We start from the raw sequence: 23758 nt of genomic DNA on the forward strand, positions 1-23758 counted from the left end.
AATTTCATTGCATCGACCGGGAATCGAACCCGGGCCGCCCGCGTGGAAGGCGAGCATTTTACCACTCAACCACCGATGCGATATATCGTTAACGGAACATAATTCTTTCCTTTGCCATTTTGTCATTAATGCTTTTAAAGTCATTCCAACAAAAGGAATCGAAATTACACTCTCATTATTTACTTATTTTTGATGTATTCTTCATTAATGAGTTTGAGAAAATTTCATTGCATCGACCGGGAATCGAACCCGGGCCGCCCGCGTGGTAGGCGAGCATTCTACCACTGAACCACCGATGGAATATATCGTTCACAGACATAATTTTTTCCTTTGCCATTTTGTCATTAATGCTTTGAAAGTCATTCCAACAAAAGGAATCGAAATTACACTCTCATTATTTAATTATTTTTTATGTATTCTTGATTAATGAGTTTGACACAATTTCATTGCATCGACCCCGAATCGAACCCGGGCCCCGTGTTGCAGCCGAGCATTCTACCACTGAACCGCCGATGCGATATATCGTTCACAGAACATAATTCTTTCCTTTGCCATTTTGTCATTAATGCTTTGAATGTCTTTCCAACAAAAGGAATCGAAATTACACTCTCATTATTTACTTATTTTTGATGTATTCTTCATTAATGAGTTTGACAAAATTTCATTGCATCGACCGGGAATCGAACCCGGGCCGCCCGTGTGGCAGGCGAGCAGTCTACCACTGAACCACCGATGCAATATATCGTTAACAAAACATGATTCTTTCCTTTGGCATTTTGTCATTAATGCTTTGAATGTCATTCCAACAAAAGGAATCGAAATTACACTCTCATTATTTACTTATTTCTGATGTATTCTTCATTAATGAGTTTGACAAAATTTCATTACATCGACCAGGAATCGAACCCGGGCCGCCCGTGTGGAAGGCGAGCATTCTACCACTGAACCACCGATGCGATATATCGTTCACAGAACATAATTCTTTCCTTTGCCATTTTGTCATTAATGCTTTGAATGTCATTCCAACAAAAGGAATCGAAATTACACTCTCATTATTTACTTATTTTTGATGTATTCTTCATTAATGGGTTTGACAAAATTTCATTGCATCGACCGGGAATCGAACCCGGGCCGCCCGCGTGGCAGGCGAGCATTCTACCACTGAACCACCGATGCGATATATCGTTCACAGAACATAATTCTTTCCTTTGCCATTTTGTCATTAATGCTTTGAATGTCATTCCAACAAAAGGAATCGAAATTACACTCTCATTATTTACTTATTTTTTATGTATGCTTCATTAATGAGTTTGACAAAATTTTATTTCATTGACCGGGAATCGAACCCGGGCCGCCCGCGTGGCAGGCGAGCATTCTACCACTGAACCACCGATGAGATATATTGTTCACAGAACATAATTCTTTCCTTTGCCATTTTGTCATTAATGCTTTGAATGTCATTCCAACAAAAGGAATCGAAATTACACTCTCATTATTTAATTATTTTTGAGGTATTCTTAATAAATTAGTTTGACAAAATTTTATTGCATCGACCGGGAATCGAAACCGGGCCCCCCGTGTTGCAGCCGAGCATTCTACCACTGAACCACCGATGCGATATATCGTTCACAGAACATAATTCTTTCCTTTGCCATTTTGTCATTAATGCTTTGAATGCCATTCCAACAAAAGGAATCGAAATTACACTCTCATTATTTACTTATTTTGCATGTATTCTTTATTAATGAGTTTGACAAAATTTCATTGCATCGACCGGGAATCGAACCCGGGCCGCCCGCGTGGCAGGCGAGCATTCTACCACTGAACCACCGATGCGATATATCGTTCACAGAACATAATTCTTTCCTTTGCCATTTTGTCATTAATGCTTTGAATGTCATTCCAACAAAAGGAATCGAAATTACACTCTCATTATTTACTTACTTCTGAGATATTCTTCATTAATGAGTTTGACAAAATTGCATTGCATCGACCGGGAATCGAACCCGGGCCGCCCGCGTGGCAGGCGAGCATTCTACCACTGAACCACCGATGCGATATATCGTTCACAAAACATAATTCTTTCCTTTGCCATTTTTTCATGAATGCTTTGAATGTCATTCCAACAAAAGGAATCGAAATTACACTCTCATTATTTAATTATTTCTGATGTATTCTTCATTAATGAGTTTGACAAAATTTCATTGCATCGACCGGGAATCGAACCGGGGCCGCCCGCGTTGCAGGCGAGCATTCTACCACTGAACCACCGATGCGATATATCGTTCACAGATCATAATTCTTTCCTTTGCCATTTTGTCATTAATGCTTTGAATGTCATTTCAACAAAAGGAATCGAAATTACACTCTAATTATTTACTTATTTTTTTATGTATTCTTCCTTAATGAGTTTGACAAAATTTCATTGCATCGACCGGGAATCGAACCCGGGCCGCCCGCGTGGAAGGCGAGCATTCTACCACTGAACCACCGATGCGATATATCATTCACAGAACATAATTCTTTCCTTTGCCATTTTGTCATTAATGCTTTGAATGTCATTCCAACAAAAGGAATCGAAATTACACTCTCATTATTTACTTATTTTTTATGTATTCTTCATTAATGAGTTTGACAAACATTTCATTGCATCGACCGGGAATCAAACCCGGGCCGCCCGCGTGGCAGGCGAGCATTCTACCACTGAACCACCGATGCGATATATCGTTCACAGAACATAATTCTTTCCTTTGCCATTTTGTCATTAATGCTTTGAATGTCATTCCAACAAAAGCAATCGAAATTACACTCTCATTATTTACTTATTTTTGATGTATTCTTCATTAATAAGTTCGACAAAAGTTCATTGCATCGACAGGGACTCGAACCCGGGCCGCCCGCGTGGTAGGCGAATATTCTACCACTGAACCACCGATGCGATATATCGTTCACAGAACATAATTCTTTCCTTTGCCATTTTGTCATTAATGCTTTGAATGTCATTCCAACAAAAGGAATCGAAATTACACTCTCATTATTTACTTATTTTTGATATATTCTTCATTAATGAGTTTTACAAAATTTCATTGCATCGACCGAGAATCGAACCCGGGCCGCCCGCGTGGCAGGCGAGCATTCTACCACCGAACCACCGATGCGATGTATCGTTCACAGAACATAATTCTTTCCTTTGCCATTTTGTCATTAATGCTTTGAATGTCATCCCAACAAAAGCAATCGAAATTACACTCTCATTATTTACTTCGTTTTTTATGTATTCTTAATTAATGAGTTTGACAAAATTTCATTGCATCGACCGGGAATCGAACCCGGGCCGCCCGCGTGGCAGGCCAGCATTCTACCACTGAACCACCGATGCGATATATCGTTCACAGAACATAATTCTTTCCTTTGCCATTTTTGTCATTAATGCTTTGAATGTCATTTCAACAAAAGGAATCGAAATTACATTCTAATTATTTACTTATTTTTTTATGTATTCTTCCTTAAGGAGTTTGATAAAATTTCATTGCATCGACCGGGAATCGAACCCGGGCCGCCCGCGTAGCAGGCGAGCATTCTACCACTGAACCACCGATGCGATATATCGTTCGCAGAACATAATTCTTTCCTTTGCCATTTTGTCATTAATGCTTTGAATGTCATTCCAACAAAAGGAATCGAAATTACACTCTCATTATTTACTTATTTCTGATGTATTCTTCATTAATGAGTTTGACAAAATTTCATTGCATCGACCGGGAATCGAACCCGGGCCGCCCGCGTGGCAGGCGAGCATTCTACCACTGAACCACCGATGCGATATATCATTCACAGAACAGAATTCTTTCCTTTGCCATTTTGTCATTAATGCTTTGAATGTCATTCCAACAAAAGGAATCGAAATTACACTCTCATTATTTACTTATTTTTGATGTTTTCTTCATTAATGAGTTTGAGAAAATTTCATTGCATCGACCGGGAATCGAACCCAGTCGGCCCGCGTGGTAGGCGAGCATTCTACCACTGAACCACCGATGGAATATATCGTTCACAGACATAATTTTTTCCTTTGCCATTTTGTCATTAATGATTTGAAAGTAATTCCAACAAAAGAAATCGAAATTACACTCTCATTATTTACTTATTTTTGATGTATTCTTCATTAATGAGTTTTACAAAATTTCATTGCATCGACCGGGAATCGAACCCGGGCCGCCCGCGTGGAAGGCGAGCATTTTACCACTCAACCACCGATGCGATATATCGTTAACGGAACATAATTCTTTCCTTTGCCATTTTGTCATTAATGCTTTTAAAGTCATTCCAACAAAAGGAATCGAAATTACACTCTCATTATTTACTTATTTTTGATGTATTCTTCATTAATGAGTTTGAGAAAATTTCATTGCATCGACCGGGAATCGAACCCGGGCCGCCCGCGTGGTAGGCGAGCATTCTACCACTGAACCACCGATGGAATATATCGTTCACAGACATAATTTTTTCCTTTGCCATTTTGTCATTAATGCTTTGAAAGTCATTCCAACAAAAGGAATCGAAATTACACTCTCATTATTTACTTATTTTTTATGTATTCTTCTTTGATGAGTTTGACGAAATTTCCTTGCATTTACCGGGAATCGAACCCGGGCCGCCCGCGTGGAAGGCGAGCATTTTACCACTGAACCACCGATGCGATATATCGTTCACAGAACATAATTCTTTCCTTTGCCATTTTGTCATTAATGCTTTGAATGCCATTCCAACAAAAGCAACTCAAATTACACTCTCATTATTTACTTCGTTTTTTATGTATTCTTCATTAATGAGTTTGACAAAACTTCATTGCATTTACCGGGAATCGAACCCGGGCAGCCCGCGTGGCAGGCGAGCATTCTACCACTGAACCAACGCTGCTATATATCGTTCCCAGAACATAATTCTTTCCTTTGCCATTTTGTTATTAATTCTTTGAATGTCATTCCAACAAAAGAAATCGAAATTACACTCTCATTATTTACTTATTTGTGATGTATTCTTCATTAATAAGTTCGACAAAATTTCATTGCATCGACCGGGAATGGAACCCGGGCCGCCCGCGTTGCAGGCGAGCATTCTACCACTAAACTACCGATGCGATATATCGTTCACAGAACATAATTCTTTCCTTTGCCATTTTGTCATTAATGCTTTGAATGTCATTCCAACAAAAGGAATCGAAATTACACTCTCATTATTTACTTGTTTTTGATGTATTCTTCATTAATGTTTTGACAAAATTTCATTGCATCGACCGGGAATCGAACCCGGGCCGCCAGCGTGGCAGGCGATCAGTCTACCACTGAACCACCGATGCGATATATCGTTCACAGAACATAATTCTTTGCTTTGCCATTTTGTCATTAATGCTTTGAATGTCATTCCAACAAAAGGAATCGAAATTACACTCTCATTATTTACTTATTTTTGATGTATTCTTCATTAATGAGTTTGACAAAATTTTATTGCATCGACCGGGAATCGATCCGGGCCGCCCGCGTGGCAGGCGAGCGTTCTACCTCTGAACCACCGATGCGATATAACGTTCACAGAACATAATTCTATCCTTTGCCATTTTGTCATTAATGCTTTGAATGTCATTCCAACAAAAGGAATCGAAATTACACTCTCATTATTTACTTATTTTTCATGTATTCTTGATTAATGAGTTTGACAAAATTTCATTGCATCGACCGGGAATCGAACCCGGGCCGCCCGCGTGGCAGGAGAGCATTCTACCACTGACCAACCGATGCGATATATCGTTCACAGAACATAATTCTTTCATTTGCCATTTTGTCATTAATGCTTTGAATGTCATTCCAACAAAGAAATCGAAATTACACTCTCATTATTTGCTTCGTTTTTTATGTATTCTTCATTAATGAGTTTGACAAAATTTCATTGCATCGACCGGGAATCGAGCCCGGGCCGCCCGCGTGGCAGGCGAGCATTCTACCACTGTACAACCGAGGCGATATATCGTTTACAGAACATAATTCTTTCCTTTGCCATTTTGTCATTAATGCTTTGAATGTCATTCCAACAAAAGGAATCGAAATTACACTCTCATTATTTACTTATTTTTGATGTATTCTTCATTAATGAGTTTGACAAAATTTCATTGCATCGACCGGGAATCGAACCCGGGCCGCCCGCGCGGCAGCCGAGCATTCTACCACTGAACCACCGATGCGATATATCGTTCACAGAACATAATTCTTTCCTGTGCCATTTTGTCATTAATGCTTTGAATGTCATTCCAACAAAAGGAATCGAAATTACACTCTCATTATTTACTTATTTTTGATGTATTATTCATTAATGTGTTTGACAAAATTTCATTGCATCGACCGGGAATCGAACCCGGGCCGCCCGCGTGGCAGGCGAGCATTCTACCACTGAACCACCGATGCGATATATCGTTCACTGAACATAATTCTTTCCTTTGCCATTTTGTCATTAATGCTTTGAATGTCATTCCAACAAAAGGAATCGAAATTACACTCTCATTATTTACTTATTTTTTATGTATTCTTCTTTAATGAGTTTGACAAAATTTCATTGCATCGACCGGGAATCGAACCCGGGCCGCCCGCGTGGAAGGCGAACATTTTACCACTGAACCACCGATGCGATATATCGTTTACAGAACATAATTCTTTCCTTTGCCATTTTGTCATTAATGCTTTGAATGTCATTCCAACAAAAGGAATCGAAATTACACTCTCATTATTTACCTATTTTTGATGTATTCTTTATTAATGAGTTTGACAAAATTTCATTGCATCGACCGGGAATCGAACCCGGGCCGCCCGCGTGGCAGGCGAGCATTCTACCACTGAACCACCGATGCGATATATCGTTCACAGAACATAATTCTTTCCTTTGCCATTTTGTCATTAATGCTTTGAATGTCATTCCAACAAAAGGAATCGAAATTACACTCTCATTATTTGCTTCGCGTTTTATGTATTCTTCATTAATGAGTTTGACAAAATTTCCTTGCATCGACCGGGAATCGAACCCGGGCCGCCCGCGTGGCAGGCGAGCATTCTACCACTGAACCACCGATGCGATATATCGTTTACAGAACATAATTCTTTCCTTTGCCATTTTGTCATTAATGCTTTGAATGTCATTCCAACAAAAGGAATCGAAATTACACTCTCATTATTTACTTATTTTTGATGTATTCTTCATTAATGAGTTTTACAAAATTTCATTGCATCGACCCGGAATCGAACCCGGGCAGCCCGCGCAGCAGGCGAGCATTCTACCACTGAACAACCGATGCGATATATCGTTCACAGAACATAATTCTTTCCTTTGCCATTTTGTCATTAATTCTTTGAATGTCATTCCAACAAAAGGAATCGAAATTACACTCTCATTATTTACGATGTATTCTTCATTAATGAGTTTTACAAAATTTCATTGCATCGACCCGGAATCGAACCCGGGCCGCCCGCGCGGCAGGCAAGCATTCTACCACTGAACCACCGATGCGATATATCGTTCACAGAACATAATTCTTTCCTTTGCCATTTTGTCATTAATGCTTTGAATGTCATTCCAACAAAAGGAATCGAAATTACACTCTCATTATTTACTTATTTTTGATGTATTCTTCATTAATGAGTTTAACAAAATTTCATTGCATCGACCGGGAATCGAACCCGGGCCGCCCGCGTGGCAGGCGAGCATTCTACCACTGAACCACCGATGCGATATATCGTTCACAGAACATAATTATTTCCTTTGCCATTTTGTCATTAATGCTTTGAATGTCATTCCAACAAAAGGAATCGAAATTACACTCTCATTATTTACTTATTTTTTATGTATTCTTCATTAATGAGTTTGACAAAATTTCATTGTATCGACCGGGAATCGAACCCGGGCCGCCCGCGTGGAAGGCGAGCATTTTACCACTGAACCACCGATGCGACATATCGTTCACAGAACATAATTCTTTCCTTTGCCATTTTGTCATTAATGCTTTGAATGTCATTCCAACAAAAGGAATCGAAATTACACTCTCATTATTTACTTATTTTTGATGTATTCTTCATTAATGAGTTTGACAAAAATTCATTGCATCGACCGGGAATCGAACCCGGGCCGCCCGCGTGGCAGGCGAGCATTCTACCACTGAACCACCGATGCGATATATCGTTCACAGAACATAATTCTTTCCTTTGCCATTTTGTCATTAATGCTTTGAATGTCATTCCAACAAAAGGAATCGAAATTACACTCTCATTATTTACTTATTTTTGATGTATTCTTCATTAATGAGTTTAACAAAATTTCATTGCATCGACCGGGAATCGAACCCGGGCCGCCCGCGTGGAAGGCGAGCATTTTAGCACTGAACCACCGATTCAATATATCGTTCACAGAACATAATTCTTTCCTTTGCCATTTTGTCATTAATGCTTTGAATGTCATTCCAACAAAAGGAATCGAAATTACACTCTCATTATTTGCTTCGTTTTTTATGTATTCTTCATTAATGAGTTTGACAAAATTTCATTGCATCGACCGGGAATCGAACCCGGGCCGCCCGCGTGGCAGGCGAGCATTCTACCACTGAACCACCGATGCGATATATCGTTCACAGAACATAATTCTTTCCTTTGCCATTTTGTCATTAATGCTTTGAATGTCATTCCAACAAAAGGAATCGAAATTACACTCTCATTATTTACTTATTTTTGATTTATTCTTCATTAATGAGTTTGACACAATTTCATTGCATCGACCGGGAATCGAACACGGGCCGCCCGCGTGGCAGGCGAGCATTCTACCACTGAACCAGCGATGCGATATATCGTTCACAGAACGTAATTCTTTCCTTTGCCATTTTGTCATTAATGCTTTGAATGTCATTCCAACAAAAGGAATCGAAATTACACTCTCATTATTTTCTTATTTTTTATGTATTCTTCATTAATGAGTTTGACAAAATTTCATTGCATCGACCGGGAATCGAACCCGGGCCGCCCGCGTGGCAGGCGAGCATTCTACCACTGAACCATCGATGCGATATATCGTTCACAGAACATAATTCTTTCCTTTGCCATTTTGTCCTTAATGCTTTGAATGTCATTCCAACAAAAGGAATCGAAATTACACTCTCAGTATTTACTTATTTTTTATGTATTCTTCATTAATGAGTTTGACAAAATTTCATTGCCTCGACCGGGAATCGAACCCGCGCCGCTCGCGTTGCAGGCGAGCATTCTACCACTGAACCACCGATGCGATATATCGTTAACAGAACATAATTCTTTCCTTTGTCATTTTGTAATTAATGCTTTGAATGTCATTACAACAAAAGAAATCGAAATTACACTCTCATTATTTACTTCGTTTTTTATGTATTCTCCATTAATGAGTTTGACAAAATTTCATTGCATTTACCGGGAATCGAACCCGGGCCGCCCGCGTGGCAGGCGAGCATTCTACCACTGAACCACCGATGCGATATATCGTTCACAGAACATAATTCTTTCCTTTGCTATTTTGTAATTAATGCTTTGAATGTCATTACAACAAAAGAAATCGAAATTACACTCTCATTATTTACTTCGTTTTTTATGTATTCTCCATTAATGAGTTTGACAAAATTTCATTGCATTTAACGGGAATCGAACCCGGGCCGCCCGCGTGGCAGGCGAGCATTCTACCACTGAACCACCGATGCGATATATCGTTAACAGAACATAATTCTTTCCTTTGCCATTTTGTCATTAATGCTTTGAATGTCATTACAACAAAAGAAATCGAAATTACACTCTCATTATTTACTTCGTTTTTTATGTATTCTCCATTACTGAGTTTGACAAAATTTCATTGCATTTACCGGGAATCGAACCCGGGCCGCCCGCGTGGCAGGCGAGCATTCTACCACTGAACCACCGATGCGATATATCGTTCGCAGAACATAATTCTTTCCTTGGCCATTTTGTAATTAATGCTTTGAATGTCATTCCAACAAAAGGAATCGAAATTACACTCTTATTATTTACTTATTTTTGATGTATTCTTCATTAATGAGTTTGACAAAATTTCATTGCATCGACCGGGAATCGAACCCGGGCCGCCCGCGTGGCAGGCGAGCATTCTACCACTGAACCACCGATGCGATATATCGTTCACAGAACATAATTCTTTCCTTTGCCATTTTGTCATTAATGCTTTGAATGTCATTCCAACTAAAGGAATCGAAATTAGACTCTCATTATTTTCTTATTTTTTATGTATTCTTCATTAATGAGTTTGACAAAATTTCATTGCATCGACCGGGAATCGAACCCGGGCCGCCCGCGTGGCAGGCGAGCATTCTACCACCGAACCAGCGATGCGATATATCGTTCACAGAACATAATTCTTTCCTTTGCCATTTTGTCATTAATGCTTTGAATGTCATTCCAACAAAAGGAATCGAAATTACACTCTCATTATTTTTTTTTTTTTTGATGTATTCTTCATTAATGAGTTTGACAAAATTTCATTGCATCGACCGGGAATCGAACCCGGGCCGCCCGCGTGGCAGGCGAGCATTCTACCACTGAACCACCAATGCGATATATCGTTCACAGAACATAATTCTTTCCTTTGCCATTTTGTCCTTAATGCTTTGAATGTCATTCCAACAAAAGGAATCGAAATTACACTCTCAGTATTTACTTATTTTTTATGTATTCTTCATTAATGAGTTTGACAAAATTTCATTGACTCGACCGGGAATCGAACCCGCGTCGCCCGCGTTGCAGGCGAGCATTCTACCACTGAACCACCGATGCGATATATCGTTAACAGAACATAATTCTTTCCTTTGCCATTTTGTCATTAATGCTTTGAATGTCATTACAACAAAAGAAATCGAAATTACACTCTCATTATTTACTTCGTTTTTTATGTATTCTCCATTAATGAGTTTGACAAAATTTCATTGCATTTACAGGGAATCGAACCCGGGCCGCCCGCGTGGCAGACGAGCATTCTACCACTGAACCACCGATGCGATATATCGTTCACAGAACATAATTCTTTCCTTGGCCATTTTGTAATTAATGCTTTGAATGTCATTCCAACAAAAGGAATCGAAATTACACTCTTATTATTTACTTATTTTTTATGTATTCTTCATTAATGAGTTTGACAAAATTTCATTGCATCGACCGGGAATCGAACCCGGGCCGCCCGCGTGGCAGGCGAGCATTCTACCACTGAACCACCGATGCGATATATCGTTCACAGAACATAATTCTTTCCTTTGCCATTTTGTCATTAATGCTTTGAATGTCATTCCAACAAAAGGAATCGAAATTACACTCTCATTATTTACTTATTTTTTATGTATTCTTCATTAATGAGTTTGACAAAATTTCATTGCATCGACCGGGAATCGAACCCGGGCCGCCCGCGTGGCAGGCGAGCATTCTACCACTGAACCACCGATGCGATATATCGTTCACAGAACATAATTCTTTCCTTTGCCATTTTGTCATTAATGCTTTGAATGTCATTCCAACAAAAGGAATCGAAATTACACTCTCATTATTTGCTTCGTTTTTTATGTATTCTTCATTAATGAGTTTGACAAAATTTAATTGCATTTACCGGGAATCGAACCCGGGCACCCCGCGTGGCAGGCGAGCATTCTACCACTGAACCACCGATGCGATATATCGTTCACAGAACATAATTCTTTCCTTTGCCATTTTGTCATGAATGCTTTGAATGTCATTCCAACAAAAGGAATCGAAATTACACTCTCATTATTTACTTATTTTTTATGTATTCTCCATTAATGAGTTTGACAAAATTTCATTGCATTTACAGGGAATCGAACCCGGGCCGCCCGCGTGGCAGGCGAGCATTCTACCACTGAACCACCGATGCGATATATCGTTCACAGAACATAATTCTTTCCTTGGCCATTTTGTAATTAATGCTTTGAATGTCATTACAACAAAAGAAATCGAAATTACACTCTCATTATTTACTTCGTTTTTTATGTATTCTCCATTAATGAGTTTGACAAAATTTCATTGCATTTACAGGGAATCGAACCCGGGCCGCCCGCGTGGCAGGCGAGCATTCTACCACTGAACCACCGATGCGATATATCGTTCACAGAACATAATTCTTTCCTTGGCCATTTTGTAATTAATGCTTTGAATGTCATTCCAACAAAAGGAATCGAAATTACACTCTTATTATTTACTTATTTTTTATGTATTCTTCATTAATGAGTTTGACAAAATTTCATTGCATCGACCGGGAATCGAACCCGGGCCGCCCGCGTGGCAGGCGAGCATTCTACCACTGAACCACCGATGCGATATATCGTTCACAGAACATAATTCTTTCCTTTGCCATTTTGTCATTAATGCTTTGAATGTCATTCCAACAAAAGGAATCGAAATTACACTCTCATTATTTACTTATTTTTGATGTATTCTTCATTAATGAGTTTGACAAAATTTCATTGCATCGACCGGGAATCGAACCCGGGCCGCCCGCGTTGCAGGCGAGCATTCTACCACTGAACCACCGATGCGATATATCGTTCACAGAACATAATTCTTTCCTTTGCCATTTTGTCATTAATGCTTTGAATGTCATTCCAACAAAAGGAATCGAAATTACACTCTCATTATTTGCTTCGTTTTTTATGTATTCTTCATTAATGAGTTTGACAAAATTTAATTGCATTTACCGGGAATCGAACCCGGGCACCCCGCGTGGCAGGCGAGCATTCTACCACTGAACCACCGATGCGATATATCGTTCACGGAACATAATTCTTTCCTTGGCCATCTTGTCATGAATGCTTTGAATGTCATTCCAACAAAAGGAATCGAAATTACACTCTCATTATTTACTTATTTTTTATGTATTCTTCATTAATGAGTTTGACAAAATTTCATTGCATCGACCGGGAATCGAACCCGGGCCGCCCGCGTGGCAGGCGAGCATTCTACCACTGAACCACCGATGCGATATATCGTTCACAGAACATAATTCTTTCCTTTGCCATTTTGTCATTAATGCTTTGAATGTCATTCCAACAAAAGGAATCGAAATTACACTCTCATTATTTACTTATTTTTGATGTATTCTTCATTAATGAGTTTGACAAAATTTCATTGCATCGACCGGGAATCGAACCCGGGCCGCCCGCGTGGCAGGCGAGCATTCTACCACTGAACCACCGATGCGATATATCGTTCACAGAACATAATTCTTTCCTTTGCCATTTTGTCATTAATGCTTTGAATGTCATTCCAACAAAAGGAATCGAAATTACACTCTCATTATTTACTTATTTTTGATGTATTCTTCATTAATGAGTTTGACAAAATTTTATTTTTAAAGAAATCGAAATTACACTCTCATTATTTACTTATTTTTGATGTATTCTTCATTAATGAGTTTGACAAAATTTCATTGCATCGACCGGGAATCGAACCCGGGCCGCCCGCGTGGCAGGCGAGCATTCTACCACTGAACCACCGATGCGATATATCGTTCACAGAACATAATTCTTTCCTTTGCCATTTTGTCATTAATGCTTTGAATGTCATTCCAACAAAAGGAATCGAAATTACACTCTCATTATTTTCTTCGTTTTTTATGTATTCTTCATTAATGAGTTTGACAAAATTTAATTGCATTTACCGGGAATCGAACCCGGGCACCACGCGTGGCAGGCGAGCATTCTACCACTGAACCACCGATGCGATATATCGTTCACAGAACATAATTCTTTCCTTTGCCATTTTGTCATTAATGCTTTGAATGTCATTCCAACAAAAGGAATCGAAATTACACTCTCATTATTTACTTATTTTTGATGTATTCTTCATTAATGAGTTTGACAAAATTTCATTGCATCGACCGGGAATCGAACCCGGGCCGCCCGCGTTGCAGGCGAGCATTCTACCACTGAACCACCGATGCGATATATCGTTCACAGAACATAATTCTTTCCTTTGCCATTTTGTCATTAATGCTTTGAATGTCATTCCAACAAAAGGAATCGAAATTACACTCTCATTATTTGCTTCGTTTTTTATGTATTCTTCATTAATGAGTTTGACAAAATTTAATTGCATTTACCGGGAATCGAACCCGGGCACCCCGCGTGGCAGGCGAGCATTCTACCACTGAACCACCGATGCGATATATCGTTCACGGAACATAATTCTTTCCTTGGCCATCTTGTCATGAATGCTTTGAATGTCATTCCAACAAAAGGAATCGAAATTACACTCTCATTATTTACTTATTTTTTATGTATTCTTCATTAATGAGTTTGACAAAATTTCATTGCATCGACCGGGAATCGAACCCGGGCCGCCCGCGTGGCAGGCGAGCATTCTACCACTGAACCACCGATGCGATATATCGTTCACAGAACATAATTCTTTCCTTTGCCATTTTGTCATTAATGCTTTGAATGTCATTCCAACAAAAGGAATCGAAATTACACTCTCATTATTTACTTATTTTTGATGTATTCTTCATTAATGAGTTTGACAAAATTTCATTGCATCGACCGGGAATCGAACCCGGGCCGCCCGCGTGGCAGGCGAGCATTCTACCACTGAACCACCGATGCGATATATCGTTCACAGAACATAATTCTTTCCTTTGCCATTTTGTCATTAATGCTTTGAATGTCATTCCAACAAAAGGAATCGAAATTACACTCTCATTATTTACTTCGTTTTTTATGTATTCTTCATTAATGAGTTTGACAAAATTTAATTGCATTTACCGGGAATCGAACCCGGGCACCACGCGTGGCAGGCGAGCATTCTACCACTGAACCACCGATGCGATATATCGTTCACAGAACATAATTCTTTCCTTTGCCATTTTGTCATGAATGCTTTGAATGTCATTCCAACAAAAGGAATCGAAATTACACTCTCATTATTTACTTATTTTTTATGTATTCTTCATTAATGAGTTTGACAAAATTTCATTGCATCGACCGGGAATCGAACCCGGGCCGCCCGCGTGGCAGGCGAGCATTCTACCACTGAACCACCGATGCGATATATCGTTCACAGAACATAATTCTTTCCTTTGCCATTTTGTCATTAATGCTTTGAATGTCATTCCAACAAAAGGAATCGAAATTACACTCTCATTATTTACTTATTTTTGATGTATTCTTCATTAATGAGTTTGACAAAATTTCATTGCATCGACCGGGAATCGAACCCGGGCCGCCCGCGTTGCAGGCGAGCATTCTACCACTGAACCACCGATGCGATATATCGTTCACAGAACATAATTCTTTCCTTTGCCATTTTGTCATTAATGCTTTGAATGTCATTCCAACAAAAGGAATCGAAATTACACTCTCATTATTTACTTATTTTTGATGTATTCTTCATTAATGAGTTTGACAAAATTTCATTGTATCGACCGGGAATCGAACCCGGGCCGCCCGCGTGGAAGGCGAGCATTTTACCACTGAACCACCGATTCGATATATCGTTCACAGAACATAATTCTTTCCTTTGCCATTTTGTCATTAATGCTTTGAATGTCATTCCAACAAAAGGAATCGAAATTACACTCTCATTATTTACTTATTTTTGATGTATTCTTCATTAATGAGTTTGACAACATTTCATTGCATCGACCGGGAATCGAACCCGGGCCGTCCGCGTGGCAGGCGAGCATTCTACCACTGAACCACCGATTCGATATATCGTTTACAGAACATAATTCTTTCCTTTGCCATTTTGTCATTAATGCTTTGAATGTCATTCCAACAAAAGGAATCGAAATTACACTCTCATTATTTACTTATTTTTGATGTATTCTTCATTAATGAGTTTGACAAAATTTCATTGCATCGACCGGGAATCGAATCCGGGCACCCCGCGCGGCAGGCGAGCATTCTACCACTGAACCACCGATGCGATATATCGTTCACAGAACATAATTCTTTCCTTTGCCATTTTGTCATTAATGCTTTGAATGTCATTCCAACAAAAGGAATCGAAATTACACTCTCATTATTTACTTATTTTGGATGAATTCTTCATTAATGAGTTTGACAAAATTTCTTTGCATCGACCGGGAATCGACCCCGGGCCGCCCGCGGGGCAGGCGAGCATTCTACCACTGAACCAGCGATGCGATATATCGTTCACAGAACATAATTCTTTCCTTGGCCATTTTGTCATTAATGCTTTGAATGCTCTCATTATTTACTTATTTTTGATGTATTCTTCATTAATGAGTTTGACAAAATTTCATTGCATCGACCGGGAATCGAACCCGGGCCGCCCGCGTGGAAGGCGAGCATTTTACCACTGAACCACCGATGCGATATATCGTTCACAGAACATAATTCTTTCCTTTGCCATTTTGTCATTAATGCTTTGAATGTCATTCCAACAAAAGGAATCGAAATTACACTCTCATTATTTACTTATTTTGGATGAATTCTTCATTAATGAGTTTGACAAAATTTCTTTGCATCGACCGGGAATCGACCCCGGGCCGCCCGCGTGGCAGGCGAGCATTCTACCACTGAACCAGCGATGCGATATATCGTTCACAGAACATAATTCTTTCCTTGGCCATTTTGTCATTAATGCTTTGAATGCTCTCATTATTTACTTATTTTTGATGTATTCTTCATTAATGAGTTTGACAAAATTTCATTGCATCGACCGGGAATCGAACCCGGGCCGCCCGCGTGGCAGGCGAGCATTCTACCACTGAACCACCGATGCGATAAATCGTTCAGAAAACATAATTCATTCCTTTGCCATTTTGTCATTAATGCTTTGAATGTCATTCCAACAAAAGGAATCGAAATTGCACTCTCATTATTTACTTCGTTTTTTATGTATTCTCCATTAATGAGTTTGACAAAATTTCATTTCATCGACCGGGAATCGAACCTGGGCCACCCGCGTGGCAGACGAGCATTCTACCACTGAACCACCGATGCGATATATCGTTCACAGAACATAATTCTTTCCTTTGCCATTTTGTCATTAATGCTTTGAATGTCATTCTAAGAAAAAGAATCGAAATTACACTCTCATTATTTACTTATTTTTGATGTATTCTTCATTAATGAGTTTGACAAAATTTCATTGCATCGACCGGGAATCGAACCCGGGCGTCCCGCGTGGCAGGCGAGCATTCTACCACTGAACCACCGATGCGATATATCGTTCACAGAACATAATTATTTCTTTTGCCATTTTGTCATTAATGCTTTGAATGTCATTCCAACAAAAGGAATCGAAATTACACTCTCATTATTTACTTATTTTTTATGTATTCTTCATTAATGAGTTTGACAAAATTTCATTGCATCGACCGGGAATCGAACCACTGCCGCCCGCGTGGGAGGCGAGCATTCTACCACTGAACCACCGATGCGATATATCGTTCACAGAACATAATTCTTTCCTTTGCCATTTTGTCATTAATGCTTTGAATGTCATTCCAACAAAAGGAATACAAATTACACTCTCATTGTGTACTTCGTTTTTTTATGTATTCTTCATTAATGAGTTTGAAAAGATTTCATTGCATCGACCGGGAACCGAACCCGGGCCGCCCGCGTTGTAAGCGAGCATTCTACCACTGAACCTCCGATGCGATATATCGTTAACAGAACATAATTCTTTACTTTGCCATTTTGTCATTAATGCTTTGAATGTCATTCCAAAAAATGAATACAAATTACACTCTCATTATTTACTTATTTTTGATGTATACTTCATTAATGAGTTTGACAAAATTTCATTGCATCGACCGGGAATCGAACCCGGGCCGCCCGCGTGGCAGGCGAGCATTCTACCACTGAACCACCGATGCGATATATCGTTCACAGAACATAATTTTTTCCTTTGCCATTTTGTCATTAATGCTTTGAATGTCATTCCAACAAAAGGAATCGAAATTACACTCTCATTATTTACTTATTTTTGATGTATTCTTCATTAATGAGTTTGACAAAATTTCATTGCATCGACCGGGAATCGAACCCGGGCCGCCCGCGTTGCAGGCGAGCATTCTACCACTGAACAACCGATGCGATATATCGTTCACAGAACATAATTATTTCCTTTGCCATTTTGTCATTAATGCTTTGAATGTCATTCCAACAAAAGGAATCGAAATTACACTCTCATTATTTACTTCGGTTTTTATGTATTCTTCATTAATGAGTTTGACAAAATTACATTGCGTCGACCGGGAATCGAACCCGGGCCGCCCGCGTGGCAGGCGAGCATTCTACCACTGAACCACCGATGCGATATATCGTTCACAGAACATAATTCTTTCCTTTGCCATTTTTCATTAATGCTTTGAATGTCATTCCAACAAAAGGAATCGAAATTACACTCTCATTATTTACGTATTTTTGATGTATTCTTCATTAATGAGTTTGACAACATTTCATTGCATCGACCGGGAATCGAACCCGGGCCGCCCGCGTGGAAGGCGAGCATTTTACCACTGAACAACCGATGCGATATATCGTTCACAGAACATAATTCTTTCCTTTGCCATTTTGTCATTAATGCTTTGAATGTCATTCCAACAAAAGGAATCGAAATTACACTCTCATTATTTACTTATTTTTTATGTATTCTTCATTAATGAGTTTGACAAAATTTCATTGCATCGACCCGGAATCGAACCCGGGCCCCCCGTGTTACAGCCGAGAATTCCACCACTGAACCACCGATGCGATATATCGTTCACAGCACATAATTCTTTCCTTTGCCATTTTGTCATTAATGCTTTGAATGTCATTCCAACAAAAGGAATCGAAATTACACTCTCATTATTTACTTATTTTTGATGTATTCTTCATTAATGAGTTTGACAAAATTTCATTGCATCGACCGGGAATCGAACCCGGGCCGCCCGCGTGGCAGGCGAGCATTCTACCACTGAACCACCGATGCGATATATCGTTCACAGAACATAATTCTTTCCTTTGCCATTTTGTCATTAATGCTTTGAATGCCATTCCAACGAAAGGAATCGAAATTACACTCTCATTATTTACTTGTTTTTGATGTATTCTTCATTAATGAGTTTGACAAAATTTCATTGCATCGACCGGGAATCGAACCCGGGCCGCCCGCGTGGCAGGCGAGCATTCTACCACTGAACCACCGATGCGATATATCGTTCACAGAACATAATTCTTTCCTTTGCCATTTTGTCATTAATGCTTTGAATGTCATTCCAACAAAAGGAATCGAAATAACACTCTCATTATTTACTTATTTTTGATGTATTCTTCATTAATGAGTTTGACAAAATTTCATTGCATCGACCGGGAATCGAACCCGGGCCGCCCGCGTTGAAGGCGAGCATTTTACCACTGAACAACCGATGCGATATATCGTTCACAGAACATAATTCTTTCCTTTGCCATTTTGTCATTAATGCTTTGAATGTGATTCCAACAAAAGGAATCGAAATTACACTCTCATTATTTACTTATTTTTGATGTATTCTTCATTAATGAGTTTGACAAAATTTCATTGCATCGACCCGGAATCGAACCCGGGCCCCCCGTGTTACAGCCGAGAATTCTACCACTGAACCACCGATGCGATATATCGTTCACAGAACATAATTCTTTCCTTTGCCATTTTGTCATTAATGCTTTGAATGTCATTCCAACAAAAGGAATCGAAATTACACTCTCATTATTTACTTCGTTTTTTATGTATTCTTCATTAATGAGTTTGACAAAATTTCATTGCATGAGATCGGGCATTGAACCCGGGCCGCCCGCGTGGCAGGCGTGCATTCTACCACTGAACAACCGATGCGATATATCGTTCACAGAACATAATTCTTTCCTTTGCCATTTTGTCATTAATGCTTTGAATGTCATTCCAATAAAAGGAATCGAAATTACACTCTCATTATTTACTTATTTTTGATGTATTCTTCATTAATGAGTTTGACAAAATTTCATTGCATCGACCGGGAATCGAACACGGGCCGCCCGCGTGGCAGGCGAGCATTCTACCACTGAACCACCGATGCGATATATGGTTAACAGAACATAATTCTTTCCTTTGCCATTTTGTCATTAATGCTTTGAATGTCATTCCAACAAAAGGAATCGAAATTACACTCTCATTATTTACTTATTTTTGATGTATTCTTCATTAATGAGTTTGACAAAATTTCATTGCATCGACCGGGAATCGAACCCGGGCCGCCCGCGTGGCAGGCGAGCATTCTACCACTGAACCACCGATGCGATATATCGTTCACAGGACATAATTCTTTACTTTGCCATTTTTCATTAATGCTTTGAATGTCATTCCAACAAAAGGAATCGAAATTACACTCTCATTATTTACTTATTTTTGATGTATTCTTCATTAATGAGTTTGACAACATTTCATTGCATCGACCGGGAATCGAACCCGGGCCGCCCGCGTGGAAGGCGAGCATTTTACCACTGAACAACCGATGCGATATATCGTTCACAGAACATAATTCTTTCCTTTGCCATTTTGTCATTAATGCTTTGAATGTCATTCCAACAAAAGGAATCGAAATTACACTCTCATTATTTACTTATTTTTTATGTATTCTTCATTAATGAGTTTGACAAAATTTCATTGCATCGACCCGGAATCGAACCCGGGCCGCCCGCGTGGAAGGCGAGCATTTTACCACTGAAGAACCGATGCGATATATCGTTCACAGAACATAATTCTTTCCTTTGCCATTTTGTCATTAATGCTTTGAATGTCATTCCAACAAAAGGAATCGAAATTACACTCTCATTATTTACTTATTTTTTATGTATTCTTCATTAATGAGTTTGACAAAATTTCATTGCATCGACCCGGAATCGAACCCGGGCCCCCCGTGTTACAGCCGAGAATTCCACCACTGAACCACCGATGCGATATATCGTTCACAGAACATAATTCTTTCCTTTGCCATTTTGTCATTAATGCTTTGAATGTCATTCCAACAAAAGGAATCGAAATTACACTCTCATTATTTACTTATTTTTGATGTATTCTTCATTAATGAGTTTGACAAAATTTCATTGCATCGACCGGGAATCGAACCCGGGCCGCCCGCGTGGCAGGCGAGCATTCTACCACTGAACCACCGATGCGATATATCGTTCACAGAACATAATTCTTTCCTTTGCCATTTTTCATTAATGCTTTGAATGTCATTCCAACAAAAGGAATCGAAATTACACTCTCATTATTTACTTATTTTTGATGTATTCTTCATTAATGAGTTTGACAAAATTTCATTGCATCGACCGGGAATCGAACCCGGGCCGCCCGCGTTGAAGGCGAGCATTTTACCACTGAACAACCGATGCGATATATCGCTCACAGAACATAATTCTTTCCTTTGCCATTTTGTCATTAATGCTTTGAATGTGATTCCAACAAAAGGAATCGAAATTACACTCTAATTATTTACTTATTTTTGATGTATTCTTCATTAATGAGTTTGACAAAATTTCATTGCATCGACCCGGAATCGAACCCGGGCCCCCCGTGTTACAGCCGAGAATTCTACCACTGAACAACCGATGCGATATATCGTTCACAGAACATAATTCTTTCCTTTGCCATTTTGTCATTAATGCTTTGAATGTCATTCCAACAAAAGGAATCGAAATTACACTCTCATTATTTACTTCGTTTTTTATGTATTCTTCATTAATGAGTTTGACAAAATTTCATTGCATGCGATCGGGCATTGAACCCGGGCCGCCCGCGTGGCAGGCGTGCATTCTACCACTGAACAACCGATGCGATATATCGTTCACAGAACATAATTCTTTCCTTTGCCATTTTGTCATTAATGCTTTGAATGTCATTCCAATAAAAGGAATCGAAATTACACTCTCATTATTTACTTATTTTTGATGTATTCTTCATTAATGAGTTTGACAAAATTTCATTGCATCGACCGGGAATCGAACACGGGCCGCCCGCGTGGCGGGCGAGCATTCTACCACTGAACCACCGATGCGATATATCGTTAACAGAACATAATTCTTTCCTTTGCCATTTTGTCATTAATGCTTTGAATGTCATTCCAACAAAAGGAATCGAAATTACACTCTCATTATTTACTTATTTTTGATGTATTCTTCATTAATGAGTTTGACAAAATTTCATTGCATCGACCGGGAATCGAACCCGGGCCGCCCGCGTGGCAGGCGAGCATTCTACCACTGAACCACCGATGCGATATATCGTTCACAGAACATAATTCTTTCCTTTGCCATTTTTCATTAATGCTTTGAATGTCATTCCAACAAAAGGAATCGAAATTACACTCTCATTATTTACTTATTTTTGATGTATTCTTCATTAATGAGTTTGACAACATTTCATTGCATCGACCGGGAATCGAACCCGGGCCGCCCGCGTGGAAGGCGAGCATTTTACCACAGAACAACCGATGCGATATATCGTTCACAGAACATAATTCTTTCCTTTGCCATTTTGTCATTAATGCTTTGAATGTCATTCCAATAAAAGGAATCGAAATTACACTCTCATTATTTACTTATTTTTTATGTATTCTTCATTAATGAGTTTGACAAAATTTCATTGCATCGACCCGGAATCGAACCCGGGCCCCCCGTGTTACAGCCGAGAATTCCACCACTGAACCACCGATGCGATATATCGTTCACAGAACATAATTCTTTCCTTTGCCATTTTGTCATTAATGCTTTGAATGTCATTCCAACAAAAGGAATCGAAATTACACTCTCATTATTTACTTATTTTTGATGTATTCTTCATTAATGAGTTTGACAAAATTTCATTGCATCGACCGGGAATCGAACCCGGGCCGCCCGCGTGGCAGGCGAGCATTCTACCACTGAACCACCGATGCGATATATCGTTCACAGAACATAATTCTTTCCTTTGACATTTTGTCATTAATGCTTTGAATGCCATTCCAACGAAAGGAATCGAAATTACACTCTCATTATTTACTTGTTTTTGATGTATTCTTCATTAATGAGTTTGACAAAATTTAATGGCATCGACGGGGAATCGAACCCGGGCGTCCCGCGTGGCAGGCGAGCATTCTACCACTGAACCACCGATGCGATATATCGTTCACAGAACATAATTCTTTCCTTTGCCATTTTGTCATTAATGCTTTGAATGTCATTCCAACAAAAGGAATCGAAATTACACTCTCATTATTCACTTCGTTTTTTATGTATTCTTCATTAATGAGTTTGACAAAATTTCATTGCATGAGATCGGGCATTGAACCCGGGCCGCCCGCGTGGCAGGCGTGCATTCTACCACTGAACAACCGATGCGATATATCGTTCACAGAACATAATTCTTTCCTTTGCCATTTTGTCATTAATGCTTTGAATGTCATTCCAATAAAAGAAATCGAAATTACACTCTCATTATTTACTTATTTTTGATGTATTCTTCATTAATGAGTTTGACAAAACTTCATTGCATCGACCGGGAATCGAACACGGGCCGCCCGCGTGGCAGGCGAGCATTCTACCACTGAACCACCGATGCGATATATCGTTAACAGAACATAATTCTTTCCTTTGCCATTTTGTCATTAATGCTTTGAATGTCATTCCAACAAAAGGAATCGAAATTACACTCTCATTATTTACTTA

At 39.2% G+C, this 23758-nt stretch overlaps 62 non-coding genes across 62 annotated transcripts; all 62 read right to left on the bottom strand.

Annotated features, from left to right (window-relative positions):
• Positions 1-8: 8 nt before the first annotated feature.
• On the bottom strand, positions 9-79 carry Trnag-ucc (transfer RNA glycine (anticodon UCC)). Its single transcript has one exon. It is a non-coding gene; the product is annotated as a tRNA-Gly (tRNA).
• A 149-nt stretch (positions 80-228) lies between these two features.
• On the bottom strand, positions 229-299 carry Trnag-acc (transfer RNA glycine (anticodon ACC)). Its single transcript has one exon. It is a non-coding gene; the product is annotated as a tRNA-Gly (tRNA).
• A 586-nt stretch (positions 300-885) lies between these two features.
• Trnag-ucc (transfer RNA glycine (anticodon UCC)) lies at positions 886-956 on the bottom strand. The gene has a single exon. It is a non-coding gene; the product is annotated as a tRNA-Gly (tRNA).
• Positions 957-1105: 149 nt separating this feature from the next.
• On the bottom strand, positions 1106-1176 carry Trnag-gcc (transfer RNA glycine (anticodon GCC)). The gene has a single exon. It is a non-coding gene; the product is annotated as a tRNA-Gly (tRNA).
• Positions 1177-1325: 149 nt separating this feature from the next.
• On the bottom strand, positions 1326-1396 carry Trnag-gcc (transfer RNA glycine (anticodon GCC)). The gene has a single exon. It is a non-coding gene; the product is annotated as a tRNA-Gly (tRNA).
• A 149-nt stretch (positions 1397-1545) lies between these two features.
• On the bottom strand, positions 1546-1616 carry Trnac-gca (transfer RNA cysteine (anticodon GCA)). The gene has a single exon. It is a non-coding gene; the product is annotated as a tRNA-Cys (tRNA).
• Positions 1617-1765: 149 nt separating this feature from the next.
• Positions 1766-1836, bottom strand: Trnag-gcc (transfer RNA glycine (anticodon GCC)). Its single transcript has one exon. It is a non-coding gene; the product is annotated as a tRNA-Gly (tRNA).
• Positions 1837-1985: 149 nt separating this feature from the next.
• Trnag-gcc (transfer RNA glycine (anticodon GCC)) lies at positions 1986-2056 on the bottom strand. The gene has a single exon. It is a non-coding gene; the product is annotated as a tRNA-Gly (tRNA).
• A 149-nt stretch (positions 2057-2205) lies between these two features.
• Trnac-gca (transfer RNA cysteine (anticodon GCA)) lies at positions 2206-2276 on the bottom strand. Its single transcript has one exon. It is a non-coding gene; the product is annotated as a tRNA-Cys (tRNA).
• A 150-nt stretch (positions 2277-2426) lies between these two features.
• Trnag-ucc (transfer RNA glycine (anticodon UCC)) lies at positions 2427-2497 on the bottom strand. The gene has a single exon. It is a non-coding gene; the product is annotated as a tRNA-Gly (tRNA).
• Positions 2498-2647: 150 nt separating this feature from the next.
• On the bottom strand, positions 2648-2718 carry Trnag-gcc (transfer RNA glycine (anticodon GCC)). The gene has a single exon. It is a non-coding gene; the product is annotated as a tRNA-Gly (tRNA).
• Positions 2719-2867: 149 nt separating this feature from the next.
• Positions 2868-2938, bottom strand: Trnag-acc (transfer RNA glycine (anticodon ACC)). Its single transcript has one exon. It is a non-coding gene; the product is annotated as a tRNA-Gly (tRNA).
• Positions 2939-3308: 370 nt separating this feature from the next.
• On the bottom strand, positions 3309-3379 carry Trnag-gcc (transfer RNA glycine (anticodon GCC)). The gene has a single exon. It is a non-coding gene; the product is annotated as a tRNA-Gly (tRNA).
• Positions 3380-3530: 151 nt separating this feature from the next.
• Trnas-gcu (transfer RNA serine (anticodon GCU)) lies at positions 3531-3601 on the bottom strand. The gene has a single exon. It is a non-coding gene; the product is annotated as a tRNA-Ser (tRNA).
• A 149-nt stretch (positions 3602-3750) lies between these two features.
• Trnag-gcc (transfer RNA glycine (anticodon GCC)) lies at positions 3751-3821 on the bottom strand. Its single transcript has one exon. It is a non-coding gene; the product is annotated as a tRNA-Gly (tRNA).
• A 368-nt stretch (positions 3822-4189) lies between these two features.
• On the bottom strand, positions 4190-4260 carry Trnag-ucc (transfer RNA glycine (anticodon UCC)). Its single transcript has one exon. It is a non-coding gene; the product is annotated as a tRNA-Gly (tRNA).
• A 149-nt stretch (positions 4261-4409) lies between these two features.
• On the bottom strand, positions 4410-4480 carry Trnag-acc (transfer RNA glycine (anticodon ACC)). The gene has a single exon. It is a non-coding gene; the product is annotated as a tRNA-Gly (tRNA).
• Positions 4481-4628: 148 nt separating this feature from the next.
• Positions 4629-4699, bottom strand: Trnag-ucc (transfer RNA glycine (anticodon UCC)). Its single transcript has one exon. It is a non-coding gene; the product is annotated as a tRNA-Gly (tRNA).
• Positions 4700-5069: 370 nt separating this feature from the next.
• On the bottom strand, positions 5070-5140 carry Trnac-gca (transfer RNA cysteine (anticodon GCA)). The gene has a single exon. It is a non-coding gene; the product is annotated as a tRNA-Cys (tRNA).
• A 1247-nt stretch (positions 5141-6387) lies between these two features.
• Trnag-gcc (transfer RNA glycine (anticodon GCC)) lies at positions 6388-6458 on the bottom strand. The gene has a single exon. It is a non-coding gene; the product is annotated as a tRNA-Gly (tRNA).
• Positions 6459-6607: 149 nt separating this feature from the next.
• Trnag-ucc (transfer RNA glycine (anticodon UCC)) lies at positions 6608-6678 on the bottom strand. The gene has a single exon. It is a non-coding gene; the product is annotated as a tRNA-Gly (tRNA).
• A 149-nt stretch (positions 6679-6827) lies between these two features.
• Positions 6828-6898, bottom strand: Trnag-gcc (transfer RNA glycine (anticodon GCC)). The gene has a single exon. It is a non-coding gene; the product is annotated as a tRNA-Gly (tRNA).
• Positions 6899-7048: 150 nt separating this feature from the next.
• On the bottom strand, positions 7049-7119 carry Trnag-gcc (transfer RNA glycine (anticodon GCC)). Its single transcript has one exon. It is a non-coding gene; the product is annotated as a tRNA-Gly (tRNA).
• Positions 7120-7700: 581 nt separating this feature from the next.
• On the bottom strand, positions 7701-7771 carry Trnag-gcc (transfer RNA glycine (anticodon GCC)). Its single transcript has one exon. It is a non-coding gene; the product is annotated as a tRNA-Gly (tRNA).
• A 149-nt stretch (positions 7772-7920) lies between these two features.
• Trnag-ucc (transfer RNA glycine (anticodon UCC)) lies at positions 7921-7991 on the bottom strand. The gene has a single exon. It is a non-coding gene; the product is annotated as a tRNA-Gly (tRNA).
• Positions 7992-8140: 149 nt separating this feature from the next.
• On the bottom strand, positions 8141-8211 carry Trnag-gcc (transfer RNA glycine (anticodon GCC)). Its single transcript has one exon. It is a non-coding gene; the product is annotated as a tRNA-Gly (tRNA).
• A 370-nt stretch (positions 8212-8581) lies between these two features.
• On the bottom strand, positions 8582-8652 carry Trnag-gcc (transfer RNA glycine (anticodon GCC)). The gene has a single exon. It is a non-coding gene; the product is annotated as a tRNA-Gly (tRNA).
• Positions 8653-9021: 369 nt separating this feature from the next.
• Positions 9022-9092, bottom strand: Trnag-gcc (transfer RNA glycine (anticodon GCC)). Its single transcript has one exon. It is a non-coding gene; the product is annotated as a tRNA-Gly (tRNA).
• Positions 9093-9241: 149 nt separating this feature from the next.
• Positions 9242-9312, bottom strand: Trnac-gca (transfer RNA cysteine (anticodon GCA)). The gene has a single exon. It is a non-coding gene; the product is annotated as a tRNA-Cys (tRNA).
• Positions 9313-10124: 812 nt separating this feature from the next.
• Positions 10125-10195, bottom strand: Trnag-gcc (transfer RNA glycine (anticodon GCC)). The gene has a single exon. It is a non-coding gene; the product is annotated as a tRNA-Gly (tRNA).
• Positions 10196-10565: 370 nt separating this feature from the next.
• On the bottom strand, positions 10566-10636 carry Trnag-gcc (transfer RNA glycine (anticodon GCC)). Its single transcript has one exon. It is a non-coding gene; the product is annotated as a tRNA-Gly (tRNA).
• A 590-nt stretch (positions 10637-11226) lies between these two features.
• Trnag-gcc (transfer RNA glycine (anticodon GCC)) lies at positions 11227-11297 on the bottom strand. Its single transcript has one exon. It is a non-coding gene; the product is annotated as a tRNA-Gly (tRNA).
• Positions 11298-11446: 149 nt separating this feature from the next.
• Positions 11447-11517, bottom strand: Trnag-gcc (transfer RNA glycine (anticodon GCC)). Its single transcript has one exon. It is a non-coding gene; the product is annotated as a tRNA-Gly (tRNA).
• An 811-nt stretch (positions 11518-12328) lies between these two features.
• Positions 12329-12399, bottom strand: Trnag-gcc (transfer RNA glycine (anticodon GCC)). Its single transcript has one exon. It is a non-coding gene; the product is annotated as a tRNA-Gly (tRNA).
• A 149-nt stretch (positions 12400-12548) lies between these two features.
• On the bottom strand, positions 12549-12619 carry Trnac-gca (transfer RNA cysteine (anticodon GCA)). The gene has a single exon. It is a non-coding gene; the product is annotated as a tRNA-Cys (tRNA).
• A 370-nt stretch (positions 12620-12989) lies between these two features.
• Trnag-gcc (transfer RNA glycine (anticodon GCC)) lies at positions 12990-13060 on the bottom strand. The gene has a single exon. It is a non-coding gene; the product is annotated as a tRNA-Gly (tRNA).
• Positions 13061-13209: 149 nt separating this feature from the next.
• On the bottom strand, positions 13210-13280 carry Trnag-gcc (transfer RNA glycine (anticodon GCC)). Its single transcript has one exon. It is a non-coding gene; the product is annotated as a tRNA-Gly (tRNA).
• Positions 13281-13510: 230 nt separating this feature from the next.
• Trnag-gcc (transfer RNA glycine (anticodon GCC)) lies at positions 13511-13581 on the bottom strand. The gene has a single exon. It is a non-coding gene; the product is annotated as a tRNA-Gly (tRNA).
• A 370-nt stretch (positions 13582-13951) lies between these two features.
• On the bottom strand, positions 13952-14022 carry Trnac-gca (transfer RNA cysteine (anticodon GCA)). The gene has a single exon. It is a non-coding gene; the product is annotated as a tRNA-Cys (tRNA).
• Positions 14023-14392: 370 nt separating this feature from the next.
• On the bottom strand, positions 14393-14463 carry Trnag-gcc (transfer RNA glycine (anticodon GCC)). The gene has a single exon. It is a non-coding gene; the product is annotated as a tRNA-Gly (tRNA).
• Positions 14464-14612: 149 nt separating this feature from the next.
• Trnag-gcc (transfer RNA glycine (anticodon GCC)) lies at positions 14613-14683 on the bottom strand. Its single transcript has one exon. It is a non-coding gene; the product is annotated as a tRNA-Gly (tRNA).
• Positions 14684-15053: 370 nt separating this feature from the next.
• Positions 15054-15124, bottom strand: Trnag-gcc (transfer RNA glycine (anticodon GCC)). The gene has a single exon. It is a non-coding gene; the product is annotated as a tRNA-Gly (tRNA).
• Positions 15125-15273: 149 nt separating this feature from the next.
• Positions 15274-15344, bottom strand: Trnac-gca (transfer RNA cysteine (anticodon GCA)). Its single transcript has one exon. It is a non-coding gene; the product is annotated as a tRNA-Cys (tRNA).
• A 149-nt stretch (positions 15345-15493) lies between these two features.
• Trnag-ucc (transfer RNA glycine (anticodon UCC)) lies at positions 15494-15564 on the bottom strand. Its single transcript has one exon. It is a non-coding gene; the product is annotated as a tRNA-Gly (tRNA).
• Positions 15565-16344: 780 nt separating this feature from the next.
• Trnag-ucc (transfer RNA glycine (anticodon UCC)) lies at positions 16345-16415 on the bottom strand. The gene has a single exon. It is a non-coding gene; the product is annotated as a tRNA-Gly (tRNA).
• Positions 16416-16755: 340 nt separating this feature from the next.
• On the bottom strand, positions 16756-16826 carry Trnag-gcc (transfer RNA glycine (anticodon GCC)). The gene has a single exon. It is a non-coding gene; the product is annotated as a tRNA-Gly (tRNA).
• A 370-nt stretch (positions 16827-17196) lies between these two features.
• Trnag-gcc (transfer RNA glycine (anticodon GCC)) lies at positions 17197-17267 on the bottom strand. Its single transcript has one exon. It is a non-coding gene; the product is annotated as a tRNA-Gly (tRNA).
• A 371-nt stretch (positions 17268-17638) lies between these two features.
• Positions 17639-17709, bottom strand: Trnac-aca (transfer RNA cysteine (anticodon ACA)). The gene has a single exon. It is a non-coding gene; the product is annotated as a tRNA-Cys (tRNA).
• A 148-nt stretch (positions 17710-17857) lies between these two features.
• On the bottom strand, positions 17858-17928 carry Trnag-gcc (transfer RNA glycine (anticodon GCC)). The gene has a single exon. It is a non-coding gene; the product is annotated as a tRNA-Gly (tRNA).
• Positions 17929-18077: 149 nt separating this feature from the next.
• Positions 18078-18148, bottom strand: Trnac-gca (transfer RNA cysteine (anticodon GCA)). Its single transcript has one exon. It is a non-coding gene; the product is annotated as a tRNA-Cys (tRNA).
• Positions 18149-18298: 150 nt separating this feature from the next.
• Positions 18299-18369, bottom strand: Trnag-gcc (transfer RNA glycine (anticodon GCC)). Its single transcript has one exon. It is a non-coding gene; the product is annotated as a tRNA-Gly (tRNA).
• Positions 18370-18517: 148 nt separating this feature from the next.
• Trnag-ucc (transfer RNA glycine (anticodon UCC)) lies at positions 18518-18588 on the bottom strand. The gene has a single exon. It is a non-coding gene; the product is annotated as a tRNA-Gly (tRNA).
• A 369-nt stretch (positions 18589-18957) lies between these two features.
• Positions 18958-19028, bottom strand: Trnag-gcc (transfer RNA glycine (anticodon GCC)). Its single transcript has one exon. It is a non-coding gene; the product is annotated as a tRNA-Gly (tRNA).
• Positions 19029-19177: 149 nt separating this feature from the next.
• Trnag-gcc (transfer RNA glycine (anticodon GCC)) lies at positions 19178-19248 on the bottom strand. Its single transcript has one exon. It is a non-coding gene; the product is annotated as a tRNA-Gly (tRNA).
• Positions 19249-20059: 811 nt separating this feature from the next.
• On the bottom strand, positions 20060-20130 carry Trnag-gcc (transfer RNA glycine (anticodon GCC)). Its single transcript has one exon. It is a non-coding gene; the product is annotated as a tRNA-Gly (tRNA).
• Positions 20131-20279: 149 nt separating this feature from the next.
• On the bottom strand, positions 20280-20350 carry Trnag-gcc (transfer RNA glycine (anticodon GCC)). Its single transcript has one exon. It is a non-coding gene; the product is annotated as a tRNA-Gly (tRNA).
• A 148-nt stretch (positions 20351-20498) lies between these two features.
• Positions 20499-20569, bottom strand: Trnag-ucc (transfer RNA glycine (anticodon UCC)). Its single transcript has one exon. It is a non-coding gene; the product is annotated as a tRNA-Gly (tRNA).
• A 589-nt stretch (positions 20570-21158) lies between these two features.
• On the bottom strand, positions 21159-21229 carry Trnag-gcc (transfer RNA glycine (anticodon GCC)). Its single transcript has one exon. It is a non-coding gene; the product is annotated as a tRNA-Gly (tRNA).
• Positions 21230-22259: 1030 nt separating this feature from the next.
• Positions 22260-22330, bottom strand: Trnag-gcc (transfer RNA glycine (anticodon GCC)). The gene has a single exon. It is a non-coding gene; the product is annotated as a tRNA-Gly (tRNA).
• A 148-nt stretch (positions 22331-22478) lies between these two features.
• On the bottom strand, positions 22479-22549 carry Trnag-ucc (transfer RNA glycine (anticodon UCC)). The gene has a single exon. It is a non-coding gene; the product is annotated as a tRNA-Gly (tRNA).
• Positions 22550-22918: 369 nt separating this feature from the next.
• On the bottom strand, positions 22919-22989 carry Trnag-gcc (transfer RNA glycine (anticodon GCC)). The gene has a single exon. It is a non-coding gene; the product is annotated as a tRNA-Gly (tRNA).
• A 591-nt stretch (positions 22990-23580) lies between these two features.
• Positions 23581-23651, bottom strand: Trnag-gcc (transfer RNA glycine (anticodon GCC)). The gene has a single exon. It is a non-coding gene; the product is annotated as a tRNA-Gly (tRNA).
• Between the last annotated feature and the right edge of the window lie 107 nt (positions 23652-23758).

This window comes from Euprymna scolopes, chromosome 7, assembly GCF_053919585.1.
Source record: "Euprymna scolopes isolate OS-2025 chromosome 7, ASM5391958v1, whole genome shotgun sequence".
Lineage (NCBI taxonomy): Eukaryota > Metazoa > Mollusca > Cephalopoda > Sepiida > Sepiolidae > Euprymna > Euprymna scolopes.